Genomic DNA, 13685 nt, shown 5'->3' with positions numbered 1-13685 from the left:
ACTGACCAGAGTATTCAAAAACAGTTTCCTTTCACCTCCTGAGGCCCCTGTAGCTGATTCTTCCTGCAAGGAGGACGAGAGGGTAAGGAGGTCGGTTTGTCCCATGCTCCTCTCTACTTTCCTGCTGCCCCATGTGACCTGCCCAGATCTGCTCTGCAGGCCTGATCAGTCTTGTCTTGCTTTGCTTTGGTGAGCATTTCTCTTGTGTTTTCTTTTTTGTTTTTCTTCCTATTCTTCCCCACCCTGTGAACCCTCTGTCCACATTTTGAGGATCCCCAGTTGGGTGAGGCACAGTGGAAGACATGGCTCTGCTTGTAGCCCTCGAAGCTGCAAGGAAGGAAAAAGCCTCTTTCTCTCTTTGTCTTCCTGGCAATTCTGGCCACTCAAGTGGCCCTGACTGATACTTACTCAGCTAATGCTCCAGAACCAAACACTTTCTATCAGGGAAACAAGTGGCAAACCTAATCTTTTAGGAAGAGACAAAGGCAGGGCACAGGATGAGGGGAGGGAGAGGAGGACACTGAGAAGGAAGGCGGGAGTATAGTTGACCCTTGAACAACACAGGGGCCAGGGGCACCAGCCCCCAATCCCACGCAGCCGAAGGTCTACATCTAACTTTTGACTCTCCAAAAAGTTAACTAGTGATAGTCTCCTATTGACTAGAAGCCTTATTGACAATACGAACAGTCAATAACACGTATTTTGTATGCTCTATGTATTATATATTATATACTTAAAATAAGCTAGAGAAACTTTTTATTAAGAAAATCATAAGGAAAAGAAAATATGTTTATTACTCTTTAAGTGGAAGTGGGTCATAGTAAAGGTCATCATCCTCATCATTAGCTTCAGATTGAGTAGGCTGAGGAAGAGGATGAGGGGTTGTTCTTGCTGTCTCAGGTGGTAGAGGAGAAGGACAGGTGGACACGAGAAAAACCAAATTTCTGAAGTGGAGACCTGCTGGGTCATTTGACCACAGAGACCACATCTCTGCAAGGCTCGACCCCTGATTCCTCCAGAAGACCCACCCTTGACTGTCCTACCTGTTTTGGTTTTCCCTTTTGTCTGACACTGAGAAAGGTGGTGGTCCGCAGAGGCCCTCCTGTGCTCCACTTGTGTGAAATTAAATGCATCCCCCATGTTTGTCATCTCATCTCAGTCAGATTTGCACTTTCCTAAGGGCAGAAGCATGTTCTGGGCTGGCCGCTTTGCCAGTCATCATCAGGACATTGACAGTTTAGTTCTACGGATGCATTTTGAGAATCTTCTAGGTGTCAAGGACAGTGCTGTGTGCTAGAGGACATAAAGATGGCTGAGAACAGATATTTTTGGGCTGCAGTAGATGGTTACAATCCAGGTGCATCCAGCTTCCTATGCTGGGTGGGAAGTTGTGGGTGACTGGGTTTCATTGTATTCACATTGTATATGGAGGCTTCCCTCGCATTCACACCAACGTTAAGTTAGGGTAAAGAGGGGTCTGGAAATATGGTAGTAGATGGTAAGACTCCACAGCACTCTGTCTGCATCGTACGATGTTCAGCAGCATCCTTGGCCTCTACCCACCAGTAGACAAGATGAGTAGACACAAACTGCACTGTCCACTTTGAGCCCGTTGGCAGGGATCCTGTGTGGCCTTTATCTCTGTCCTTTTTGTCTGAGAAGCCAGGACTCCCAGCTTATCCCTCACCACATCTGGCCTGGCCCATCCCCTTGTGAGACCTCACCTCCCCTTCTCCTCACCTCCTGCACATCCCTCCACTGAGCCCTGTGGGACTCAGGACTCAGCAGACCTGCCACGTCCTGAGTGTTCCCTGCTCAGACTGAGCTCCAGGGGACTGCAGCCCTCTGAGAGCTTGTCATCCTCTTCCCTCACTCCCTCTCTAGAGACCCTGCCTTTGGGTCTCAGGCCTCGTCTTTTTGCTGCTGCTGCAGATATTGCCTATCTTCTCGTCACCCAGGACACTGGACCTGCTTTCCTGCTTTGGGTCTTGCCTGTCAGACAGCATCATGTATATGTATGTTTCCTATTCACAGATTCATCGTATGTCAGATCTTCCCCATTAGAATGTCGATTTCAAAAGTACAAAACTTTTAAGTCTGTTTTCTTCATATAATCATTCTAGGCACCTAGAATATTGCCTAGCACAGTAGGAATTCAATAACTATTTGCTGAATGTATGCCATGCTTCATAATTTAAAAAGTGTGTGTGATGTGTGTGTGTGAAATAATGGATTTCTGATACCATTTAAATTTCTTTTAAGGTCTCCGATGCCTCCCTGGAGCAACCACTTGTCCTGAATTGTCTATGTTTATCCTTTCTATCCACTTTTTTTTTTTTTTTAATTTGACACAGAGTCTCACTCTGTCACCCAGGCTGGAGTGCAGTGGTGTGATCTCAGCTCAACCTCAACCTCTGCCTCCCGGGTTCAAGTGATCCTCCTAGCTCAGCCTCCTGAGTAGCTGGGACTACAGGCGTGTGCCACCACGACTGGCAAATATTTGTATTTTTAGTACAGACGGGGTTTTACCGTGTTAGCCAGGATAGTCTCGATCTCCTGACCTCATGATCCGCCTGCATCAGCCTCCCAAAATGCTGGATTACAGGCATTGAATCACTGCACCTGGCCTCTATCCACATTTTAAAACATCTGCCATGTGCATTCGTAGTTGTAAACAGTATATTATGTGGTTTTTTGTGTTTTGAAAAATTACATAGATGTTATTATATTTATCACTCATTATTCTGTATTTCAGACTTATCCATGATACATGTAGATCAAGTTCATTCCTTTTAACAGATGGTTCATATTCCAGAAGCAACTATATTGTAACTTATTTTCCATTCCTCCACTGATTGGCACTTAAGCTTTTTCTAATTTTTCACGCTCACAAGCGATACTGTAGTGATCATTCTTGGGCCTGTCTCTTTGTGCCCCTGTGGGGATGCTACTCTAGAAAACAGACCCAGCGGTGGCCTCCCACGTCATAGGCTTGCTTGATTTCATCTCTGCCATTGCCATATTGCTGTCCCCAGAAGTACCCCAGTGCCACCGGGTGCTCCCAGCAGCTGTGAGGAACCTGTATCCGTACATCTTTGCCCAGTTTCTATAATTACATTTCTGCCAACCTGATGGGGAGAGATCCTGGTCCTAATTCAGGGGACACTGGAGGCCTGAGCTTCAGGGCTCAAATAGCCTTCGTGCCTGGTCCTGGCTCTTCCAGTTGTGCTGAGCTAATGGTTTGGGGCCAGCATGGGGCTAGGTCCCCTCTGTTAAGGCGTCTCCCTTTTAAAGGGAAGGACTAGTAAGTGAGGAGAGGGAAGAAGAGAAGACAGTCGAAAAAATGTAGGCCAAGGCCCAAAGTAACCCCACTGTGCAGAGGGTGAAAGTGAAGTGGAAAGAGAGTACGGGATGTAGGTAAGAGAAGATAAAACTAAAGCAGTAGAGAAGGAGAGAGGAAGCTTCCAGCTCTAAACAGCAGTTCTCTAAATTGTTGCCCCACACAGGGACAGGAGGAGGCTGCAGGATTCTAGGCAGGAAGGATTTCTAGAAGTCCTCTGATAGGTCCATGGGGAAGGACAGGGTAAGTTCAAAGCCAGATAGAGGTCTGTCTGAAGGAGGTCAGTTGCCAGTGGTTCAGTGAAAATGATGAGAAATTACAATGTATATTAGATCCTTGGGCATGAGAACATAGGTGAAACAGTGTCAATCAGGAAAATCTAAACAGTTGAGAGGGCACATTTTGGGGCCAGAGCATCTGGCTGCATATCAAGTAGTCCCTGGTTCAAGATGGTGTCGCTTGTTGGCCCTTCCTTTCACTCTGCCCACATGTTTGCAATCACTCCATCCTGTGTCATGTCCCAGTGACCACATATTTCTCTGATTCTCCACTTTTCCATGGATTGGATCCTGTCTTCTGGTCACTACTTTTATGTGACACATCATGGGATTCAGCAAATGGAGAAGAGGAAAGGAAAAGGCAGTTCAACTCCTGCCTCAGAGTGTTCAGTGCAAAGAGGCCCTTTATCATGAATGTGGATTCTAGTCATGACTTGGTCATTAATCAGGTGTGTTTTGTTTGGGCATGATTTTAATTACTGTCATTTTTTCCAGGTCTATACCATAGAAGGGAACAGATTAAACCAGTATCTCCAAACCATGAGTCAGAATGTTGCAGGTTTTTTAGAAGCATACATGTTCCCTAGGTCCCGTCCCAGAGAGTCTGACTTAGGAGTCCTCAAGTGGGGCCCAAGAACTTTTGCTTTTACCCAGCTCTGCCCTGCCCAGCCCATCCTCACCTCCAGCTGGTCTGCTGAACAACCAATTCTTTTGAGTCCCTCTGTTCTAGGCGACTCTGAAGGATGTTCTGGCTGCAAACCTTAGTGATATTAATGTCACTGCCTTCAGTCAGACACTGGAGAAGGAAGAATGCTGGTTGTAAGTAGAGCTGGCAGGCAGGTGTGGAGTAGGAAGGGAGTGTATCGTGACAAAGCAAGTACACATCTCATGATGGTGACAGGATGTGGCCATACAGGTTTATAGTACTTATTAGAGACAGGTAGTCAAATGGGGGTATAGCTCAGGGGTAGAGCATTTGACTGCAGATCAAGAGGTCCCTGGTTCAAATCCAGGTGCCCCCTACCTGTTTTCACTCACTGAACATGATAGGATGTTCTATTCCTAGCCTTTCTTCAACACATGGATTCATTCTGCAAAGCAGGAGAGAGAGGAGGCAGGTCAGGTCTTCACTAGAAAGCCTCCCCTGACAGCGGAAGCTGTAGAGAAACCCAATTTCTTGAAGGCTGTCATTGTCCACAGGTCTGGGGAGAACTCTTTTTTTCTTGCACATCTCAACCCTCTTCATCTGGGGAATTCACAATTGTGTAAGTCTTGGTGGAAGACAGGATCTTGTCTCTGGTCAAGGAAAATACAAGGTCAGATATGTCCTCTCCCTGAATGTTGGTATGTGAATCAGGGTTCCTCAGAGAAAATAGAACCAGTAGGGGCTTGTGTGTGTGTGCACGTGTACACATGTGTGTGTACATAGACAGATTTTTAGGAACTGGATCATGCCATTGTGGGGGCTGGCAAGTGTGATGTCTTCAGGGCATGGCAGCAATCTGGAGAAGCAGGGAACAGTTGAGGTTGCAGCTTCAGCCTGAAGACAGCATGGAGGCAAAATTCCTTTCTTGGGGGACAGTAGATATTTCCTCATAAAGTTTTCATCTGATTGGATGAGGCCCACCCACATTTTGGAGGGTAATCTGCTTTACTCAAAGTCTATAGATTGAGTGTTAATCACATCTAAAAAATACTTTCACAGCAGCATCCAGATTACTATGGACAAACATCTGGCCACCATGGCCTAGCCAAGTTGACACATTTAAAGAAAAAAAAAATTGTTGAGGCAGACAGAAGCTCCCTCTATCACCCAAGCTGGAGTGCAGTGGCACTATCTCCACTCACTGCAGCCTTCGTCTTCTGGGCTCAAGAAATCCTCCTACCCCAACCTCCAGAGTAGCTGAGACCACAGGTGTGCACCACCATGCCCAGCTAATTTTTGTATTTTTTGTAGAGATGGGATTCTGCCATGTTGCCCAGGCTGGTCTCAAACGTCTGGGCTTAAGCGATCTGCGTGCCTCAGCCTACCAAACTGCTGGAATTACAGGCATGAGCCACTGTGCCCTGCCAACATGTAAAATTAACCAGCACAATTGGTAATGGCTTCAGTTTAGCCAATTATATTCCCCTAAACAAGACTATGAATTTTGATTAAATCATACATAGAGGCAGGGTGAATTTGGAATTCATTCTGGAGATGGCAGAGCTCTGGCAATGGCAGTAGGGCCAGAGGCTGCATCTAGTGTCTGTTGTGGTGGCAGTGGCGGCTCCCAAGCCAGGGTGGGCTGAGGTCCTGCCTGTTTGATGAGCCTGGCTCTGCAGGCTTCTCTGAAGTGCATGAGCTCCTCGCCATCCTGTCAGCAATTGCCCTCTGTGTCTCCACTCACCTTAGATGATGTCTTCTTTAATCAAAGTGCCCTTGCTGGTACCAGGGATGTATAATAAATGATTGCAGAAACATAAAGGGAATGTCATTGGGAATCTGGCCTCATTAAACTTGAAGGTAATGAAAATCTACGCAGTTTGAGGGGATAGAAATCCAGAAGCCCATTTCAGGCTGTAGAAAAGTAGAACAGTGTAAGGGGCACCTGGATTTGAACCAGAGACCTCTTGATCTACAGTCAAATGCTCTACCCCTGAGTTATACCCCCAGTCATAGGTAGACAGTGTAATTAACACCCTTTTCATGTGTCAGCACCGCAAGAACAAGACCGAGCTCTGCCAGATCGGATGTCTACGCCGGTTCTGTTTCTCTGAATTCTGGCCTCCCTCTTGTCACTGATACTTCTTTCTCCATCACTTCTGTGTGTACCTGGCTGAGGACACCCTGATGGCCTTGTTGACCTTTATAAATGGAGAGACCCTTCAAGTCATCCAGATAATTCTCTTAGACAGTAGCAATTGTTGAGCATCATGTGAGGTGTGCTAGGCCGGGGATGGAACTCTAACTAAGTGACACCACCCTCCCCCACACTGAAAGGAAACCAGAGCCTGTGTCTGGAGACTTGTATTTGATGTAGAATACTGTTCATGATAATTTGTCAAGTGAAAAGCAAATTGCTTTTGTAAAAAAAAAAAAAGAAAAAAAGATACTCAAAAAATACTACTTAGTCTTCTAAAAATGTGGCACATATTCACATATTCTCCTGACCTCGTGATCCGCCCGCCTCGGCCTCCCAAAGTGCTGGAATTACAGGCGTGAGCCACCACGCCCGGCCTCTGGTCCTGTTTTAAGTGCTGTCTACATAAGTGTGAAATGAAATTCAATCTTGGGGGCCCCAAATCACTAAGCTAAATGGAAAAGTCCAGCTGAGAACTGCTTAGGGCAAACCTGCCTCCCATTTTATTCAAAGTCACCCCTCTGATTATGAGATAAATCTCTGTCAGATTGCCTCCTTTAGAGGGGCTCATCAGAAATGCAAAAGCGTGCAACCTTTTGTCTCTTCTCTACCTATAACCTGGAAGCTCCCTCCCAGCTTCCAGTTGTCCCACCTTCGCCTGGCATTGTCCCACCTTTCTGGATGGAACGAGTGTACATCTTACACATATTGATTAATAGCTCATGTGTCCCTAAAATGTATAAAACCAAGCTGTGCCCCTACCACCTTTGGAACAGGTTGTCAGGACCCCCTGAGTCAGTGTCACAGACATGCATCTGCATCCTTGGCAAAATACACTTTCGTAATTAACTGAGACCTTTCTCTAGATAGTTGGGGTTCACCTAAGGATGAATAAGAAGAGGCAGAGTGGGAACAGGGAGACTTGGGCTACAGAGGCTTCTTGGAAGCTCTGCTAAAGTGGGGTCTTGCCCTTTGCTACAGTCTAGAGCCTCCTGGGAGCTTTTACCATGCCTGGGCCCTACCCTAGATGCTCTGATTTAATTGGTCTGGGGTGAGGCCTGGGAAATGGCACTTTCACAGACTCTTCAAGTGATTCTAATTTATATCTGGGATTAAGAACCACCACTTTCTAGCCTCAGCATTTGCTGATTTCAGAAAAAAATGAAACCTTTACCCTAGTGTCTAATAAGGAAGAAGTTAAAACGTAGACACCTATTTAAAATGTTGTTGAGGGGGGCGGTTCCAAGATGGCCAAATAGGAACAGCTCCAGTCTATAGCTCCCAGCATGAGCAACACAGAAGACAGGTGATTTCTGTATTTCCATCTAAGGTACCAGGTTCATCTCACTGGGGCTTGTCGGACAGTGGGGGCAGGACAGTGGGTGCATCCCACCGAGCATGAGCTGAAGCAGGGTGAGGCATCACCTTACCTGGGAAGCTCAAGGGGTCAGGGAATTCCCTTTCCTAGCCAAGGGAAGTGGTGACGGACGCCACCTGGAAAATCGGGTCACTCCCACCCCAATACTGCTCTTTTCCAATGGTCTTAGCAAATGGCACACCAGGAGATTATATCCCACACTTGGCTCGGAGGGCCCCATGCCCACGGAGCCTCACTCATTGCTAGCACAGCAGTCCGAGATTGATCTGCAAGGCGGCAGCGAGGCTGGGGGAGGGGCGCCCGCCATTGCTGAGGCTTGAGTAGGTAAACAAAGCAGCCAGGAAGCTCGAATTGGGTGGAGCCCACCTCAGCTCAAGGAGCCTGACTGCCTCTGTAGACTCCACCTCTGGGGGCAGGGCATAGCCAAACAAAAGGCAGCAAAAACCTCTGCAGACTTAAATGTCCCTGTCTGACAGCTTTGAAGTGAGTAGTGGTTCTCCCAGCACGGAGTTTGAGATCTGAGAACAGACAGACTGCCCCCTCAAGTAGGTCCCTGACCCCTGAGTAGCCTAACTGGGAGGCACCCTTCAGTAGGGGCTGACTGACACCTCACACGGCCAGGTACCCCTCTGAGACAAAGCTTCCAGAGGAACGATCAGGCAGCAATATTTGCTCTTCTGCAGCCTCTGCTGGTGATACCCAGGCAAACAGGGTCTGGAGTGGACCTCCAGCAAACTCCAACAGACCTGCAGCTGAGGGTCCTGACTGTTAGAAGAAAAACTAACAAACAGAAAGGACATCCACACCAAAACCCCATCTGTACGTCACCATCAACAAAGACCAAAAGTAGATAAAATAACAAAGATGGGGAAAAAACAGAGCAGAAAAGCTGAAAATTCTGAAAATCAGAACGCTTCTCCCCCTCGAAAGGAACGCAGCTTCTCGCCAGCAACAGAACAAAGCTGGATGGAGAATGACTTTGACAGGTTGAGAGAAGAAGGCTTCAGATGATCAAACTTTTCCAAGCTAAAGGAGGAAGTTCAAACCCATCGCAAAGAAGCTAAAAACCTTGAAAAAAGATTAGACGAATGGCTAACTAGAATAACCAGGGTGGAGAAGTCCATCAATGACCTGATGGAGCTTAAAACCGTGGCACAAGAACTACGTGACGAATGCACAAGCTTCAGTAGCCGATTCAGTCAACTGGAAGAAAGGGTATCAGTGATTAAAGATCAAATGAATGAAATGAAGCGAGAAGAGAAGTTTAGAGAAGAAAGAGTAAAAAGAAATGAACAAAGCCCCCAAGAAATATGGGACTATGTGAAAAGACCAAATCTACGTCTGATTGGTGTACCCGAAAGTGACAGAGAGAATGGTACCAAGTTGGAAAACACACTGCAGAATATTATCCAGGAGAATTTCCCCAGCCTAGCAAGGCAGGCCAACATTCAAAATCAGGAAATACAGAGAATGCCACAAAGATACTCCTTGAGGAGAACAACTTCAAGACACATAATTGTCAGATTCACCAAAGTTGAAATGAAGGAAAAAATGTTAAGGGCAGCCAGAGAGAAAGGTCGGGTTACCCACAAAGGGAAGCCCATCAGACTAACAGCAGATCTCTCGGCAGAAACTCTGCAAGCCAGAAGAGAGTGGGGGCCAATATTCAACATTCTTAAAGAAAATTTTTTTTTCAACCCAGAATTTCATATCCAGCCAAACTCAGCTTCATAAGTGAAGGAGAAATAAAATCCTTTACAGACAAGCAAATGCTAAGAGATTTTGTCACCACCAGGCCTACCCTACAAGAGCTCCTGAAGGAAGCAATAAACATGGAAAGGAACAACCAGTACCAGCCACTGCAAAAACATGCCAAATTGTAAAGACCATCGATGCTGGGAAGAAATTGCATCAACTAACGAGCAAAATAACCAAGTAACATCATAATGACAGGATCAAATTCACACATAACAATATTAACCTTAAATGTAAATGGGCTAAATGTTCCAATTAAAAGACACAGACTGGCAAATTGGATAAAGAGTCAAGACCCATCAGTGTGCTGTATTCAAGAGACCCATCTCATGTGCAGAGACACACGTAGGCTCAAAATAAAGGGATGGAGGAAGATCTACCAAGCAAATGGAAAACAAAAAAAGGCAGGGGTTGCAATCCTAGTCTGTGATAAAACAGACTTTAAACCAACAAAGATCAAAAGAGACAAAGAAGGCCATTACATAATGGTAAAGGGATCAATTCAACAAGAAGAGCTAACTATCCTAAACATATGCACCCAATACAGGAGCACCCAGATTCATAAAGCAAGTCCTTAGAGACCTACAAAGAGACTTAGACTCTCACACAATAGTAACGGGAGACTTTAACACCCCACTGTCAACATTAGATCAATGAGACAGAAATTTAACAAGGATATCCAGGAATTGAACTCAGCTCTGCACCAAGCGGACCTAATAGACATCTACAGAACTCTCCACCCCAAATCAACAGAATATATACATTCTTCTCAGCACCACATGACACTTATTCCAAAATTGACCACATAGTTGGAAGTAAAGCACTCAGCAAATGTAAAAGAACAGAAATTATAACAAACTGTCTCTCAGACCACAGTGCAATCAAACTAGAACTCAGGATTAAGAAACTCACTCAAAACTGCTCAACTACATGGAAACTGAACAACCTGCTCCTGAATGACTACTGGGTACATAACGAAATGAAGGGAGAAATAAAGATGTTCTTTGAAACTAATGAGACCAAAGACACAACATACCAGAATCTCTGGGACACATTTAAAGCAGTGTGTAGAGGGAAATTTATAGTACTAAATGCTCACAAGAGAAAGCAGGAAAGATCAAAAATTGACACCCTAACATCACAATTAAAAGAACTAGAGAAGCAAAAGCAAACACATTCAAAAGCTAGCAGAAGGCAGGAAATAACTAAGATCAGAGCAGAACTGAGGGAGATAGAGACACAAAAAACCCTTCAAAAAATCAATGAATCCAGGAGCTGGTTTTTTGAAAAGATCAACAAAATGGATAGACCGCTGGCAAGACTAATAAAGAAGAAAAGAGAGAAGAATCAAATAGATGCAATAAAAAATGATAAAGGGGATATCACCACCAATCCCACAGAAATACAAACTACCATCAGAGCATACTATAAACATCTCTACGAAAATAAACTAGAAAATCTAGAAGAAATGGATAAATTCCTGGATACATACACCCTCCCAAGACTAAACCAGGAAGAAGTTGAATCTCTGAATAGACCAATAACAGCCTCTGAAATTGAGGCAATAATCAATAGCTTACCAACCCAAAAAAGCCCAGGACCAGATGGATTCACAGCGGAATTCTACCAGATGTACAAGGAGGAGCTGGTACCATTCTTTCTGAAACTATTCCAATCAATAGAAAAAGAGGGAGTCCTCCCTAACTCATTTTATGAGGCCAGGATCATCCTGATATAAAAGCCTGACAGAGACACAACAAAAAAAGAGAATTTTAGACTAATATCCCTGATGAACACTGATGCAAAAATCCTCAATAAAATACTGACAAACTGAATCCAGCAGCACATCAAAAGGCTTATCCACCATGATCAAGTGGGCTTCATCCCTGCGATGCAAGGCTGGTTCAACATACGCAAAACAATAAACGTAATCCAGCATATAAACAAAATCAAAGACAAAAACCACATGATTATCTCAATAGATGCAGAAAAGGCCTTTGACAAAATTCAACAGCCCTTCATGGTAAAAACTCTCAATAAATTAGGTATTGATGGGACATATCTCAAAATAATAAGAGCTATCTATGACAAACCCACAGCAAATATCATACTGAATGGGCAAAAACTGGAAGCATTCCCTTTGAAAACTGGCACAAGACAGGGATGCCCTCTCTCACCACTCCTATTCAACATAGTGTTGGAAGTTCTGGCCAGGGCAATCAGGCAGGAGAAAGAAATAAAGGGTATTCAATTAGGAAAAGAGGAAGTCAAATTGTCCCTGTTTGCAGATGACATGATTGTATATCTAGAAAACCCCATCATCTCAGCCCAAAATCTCCTTATACTGATAAGCAACTTCAGCAAAGTCTCAGGATACAAAATCAATGTGCAATAATCACAAGCATTCTTATACACCAATAACAGAGAGCCAAATCATGAGTGAACTCCCATTCACTATTGCTTCAAAGAGAATAAAGTACCTAGGAATCCCGCTTACAAGGGATGTGAAGGACCTCTTCAAGGAGAACTGCAAACCACTGCTCAATGAAATAAGAGGACACAAACAATTGGAAGAACATTCCATGCTCATGGATAGGAAGAATCAATATGGTGAAAATGGCCATACTGCCCAAAGTAATTTGTAGATTCAATGCCATCCCCATCAAGCTACCAATGACTTTCTTCACAGAATTGGAAAAAACTACTTTAAAGTTCATATGGAACCAAAAAAGAGCCCGCATCGCCAAGTCAATCCTAAGCCAAAAGAACAAAGCTGGAGGCATCATGCTACCTGACTTCAAACTATACTACAAGGCTACAGTAACCAAAACAGCATGGTACTGGTACCAAAACAGAGATATAGATCAATGGAACAGAACAGAGCCCTCAGAAATAACGCCACATATCTACAACTATCTGATCTTTGACAAACAAACCTGAGAAAAACAAGCAATGGGGAAAGGATTCCCTATTTAATAAATGGTGCTGGGAAAACTGGCTAGCCATATGTAGAAAGCTGAAACTGGATCCCTTCCTTACACTTTATACAAAAATTAATTCAAGATGGATTAAAGACTTAAACGTTAGACCTAAAACCATAAAAACCCTAGAAGAAAACCTCAGCATTACCATTCAGGACATAGGCATAGGCAAGGACTTCATGTCTAAAACACCAAAAGCAATGGCAACAAAAGCCAAAATTGACAAATGGGATCTAATTAAACTAAAGAGCTTCTGCACAGCAAAAGAAACTACCATCAGAGTGAACAGGCAACCTACAAAATGGGAAAAATTTTCACAACCTACTCATCTGACAAAGGGCTAATATCCAGAATCTACAATGAACTCCAACAAATTTGCAAGAAAAAAACAACCCCATCAAAAAGTGGGCGAAGGATATGAACAGACACTTCTCAAAAGAAGACATTTATGCAGCCAAAAGACACATGAAAAAATGCTCATCATCACTGGCCATCAGAGAAATGCAAATCAAAACCACAATGAGATACCATCTTACACCAGTTAGAATGGCGATCATTAAAAAGTCAGGAAACAACAGGTGCTGGAGAGGATGTGGAGAAATAGGAACACTTTTACACTGTTGGTGGCACTGTAAACTAGTTCAACCATTGTGGAAGACAGTGTGGCAATTCCTCAGGGATCTAGAACCAGAAATACCATTTGACCCAGCCATCCCATTACTGGGTATATACCCAAAGTATTATGGATCATGCTATTATAAAGACACATGCACGTGTATGTTTATTGCAGCACTATTCACAATAGCAAAGACTTGGAACCAACCCTAATGTCCATCAGTGATACACTGGATTAAGAAAATGTGGCATATATACACCATGGAATACTATGCAGCCCTAAAAAAGGATGAGTTCGTGTCCTTTGTAAGGACGTGGATGAAGCTGGAAACCATCATTTTCAGCAAACTATTGCAAGGACAAAAAACCAAACACCACATGTTCTCACTCATAGGTGGGAATGGAACAATGAGAACACATGGACACAGGAAGGGGAACATCACACACTGGGGCCTGTCATGGGGTGGGGGGAGGGGGGAGGGATAGCATTAGGAG

At 44.4% G+C, this 13685-nt stretch overlaps 2 non-coding genes and 1 pseudogene across 2 annotated transcripts; 2 read left to right on the top strand and 1 right to left on the bottom strand.

The window, feature by feature from the left end:
* Positions 1 to 13685, top strand: part of LOC100939227 (zinc finger protein 746-like) — a 72402-nt pseudogene that overhangs the window by 28108 nt on the left and 30609 nt on the right.
* Positions 4569 to 4640, top strand: TRNAC-GCA (transfer RNA cysteine (anticodon GCA)). The gene has a single exon. It is a non-coding gene; the product is annotated as a tRNA-Cys (tRNA).
* Positions 6201 to 6272, bottom strand: TRNAY-GUA (transfer RNA tyrosine (anticodon GUA)). Its single transcript has one exon. It is a non-coding gene; the product is annotated as a tRNA-Tyr (tRNA).

This window comes from Pongo abelii, chromosome 6 (assembly GCF_028885655.2).
Source record: "Pongo abelii isolate AG06213 chromosome 6, NHGRI_mPonAbe1-v2.0_pri, whole genome shotgun sequence".
NCBI lineage: Eukaryota > Metazoa > Chordata > Mammalia > Primates > Hominidae > Pongo > Pongo abelii.
The sequence above is the reverse complement of the archived record's forward strand: the minus strand, read 5'-3'. Positions and strand labels throughout refer to the sequence as shown.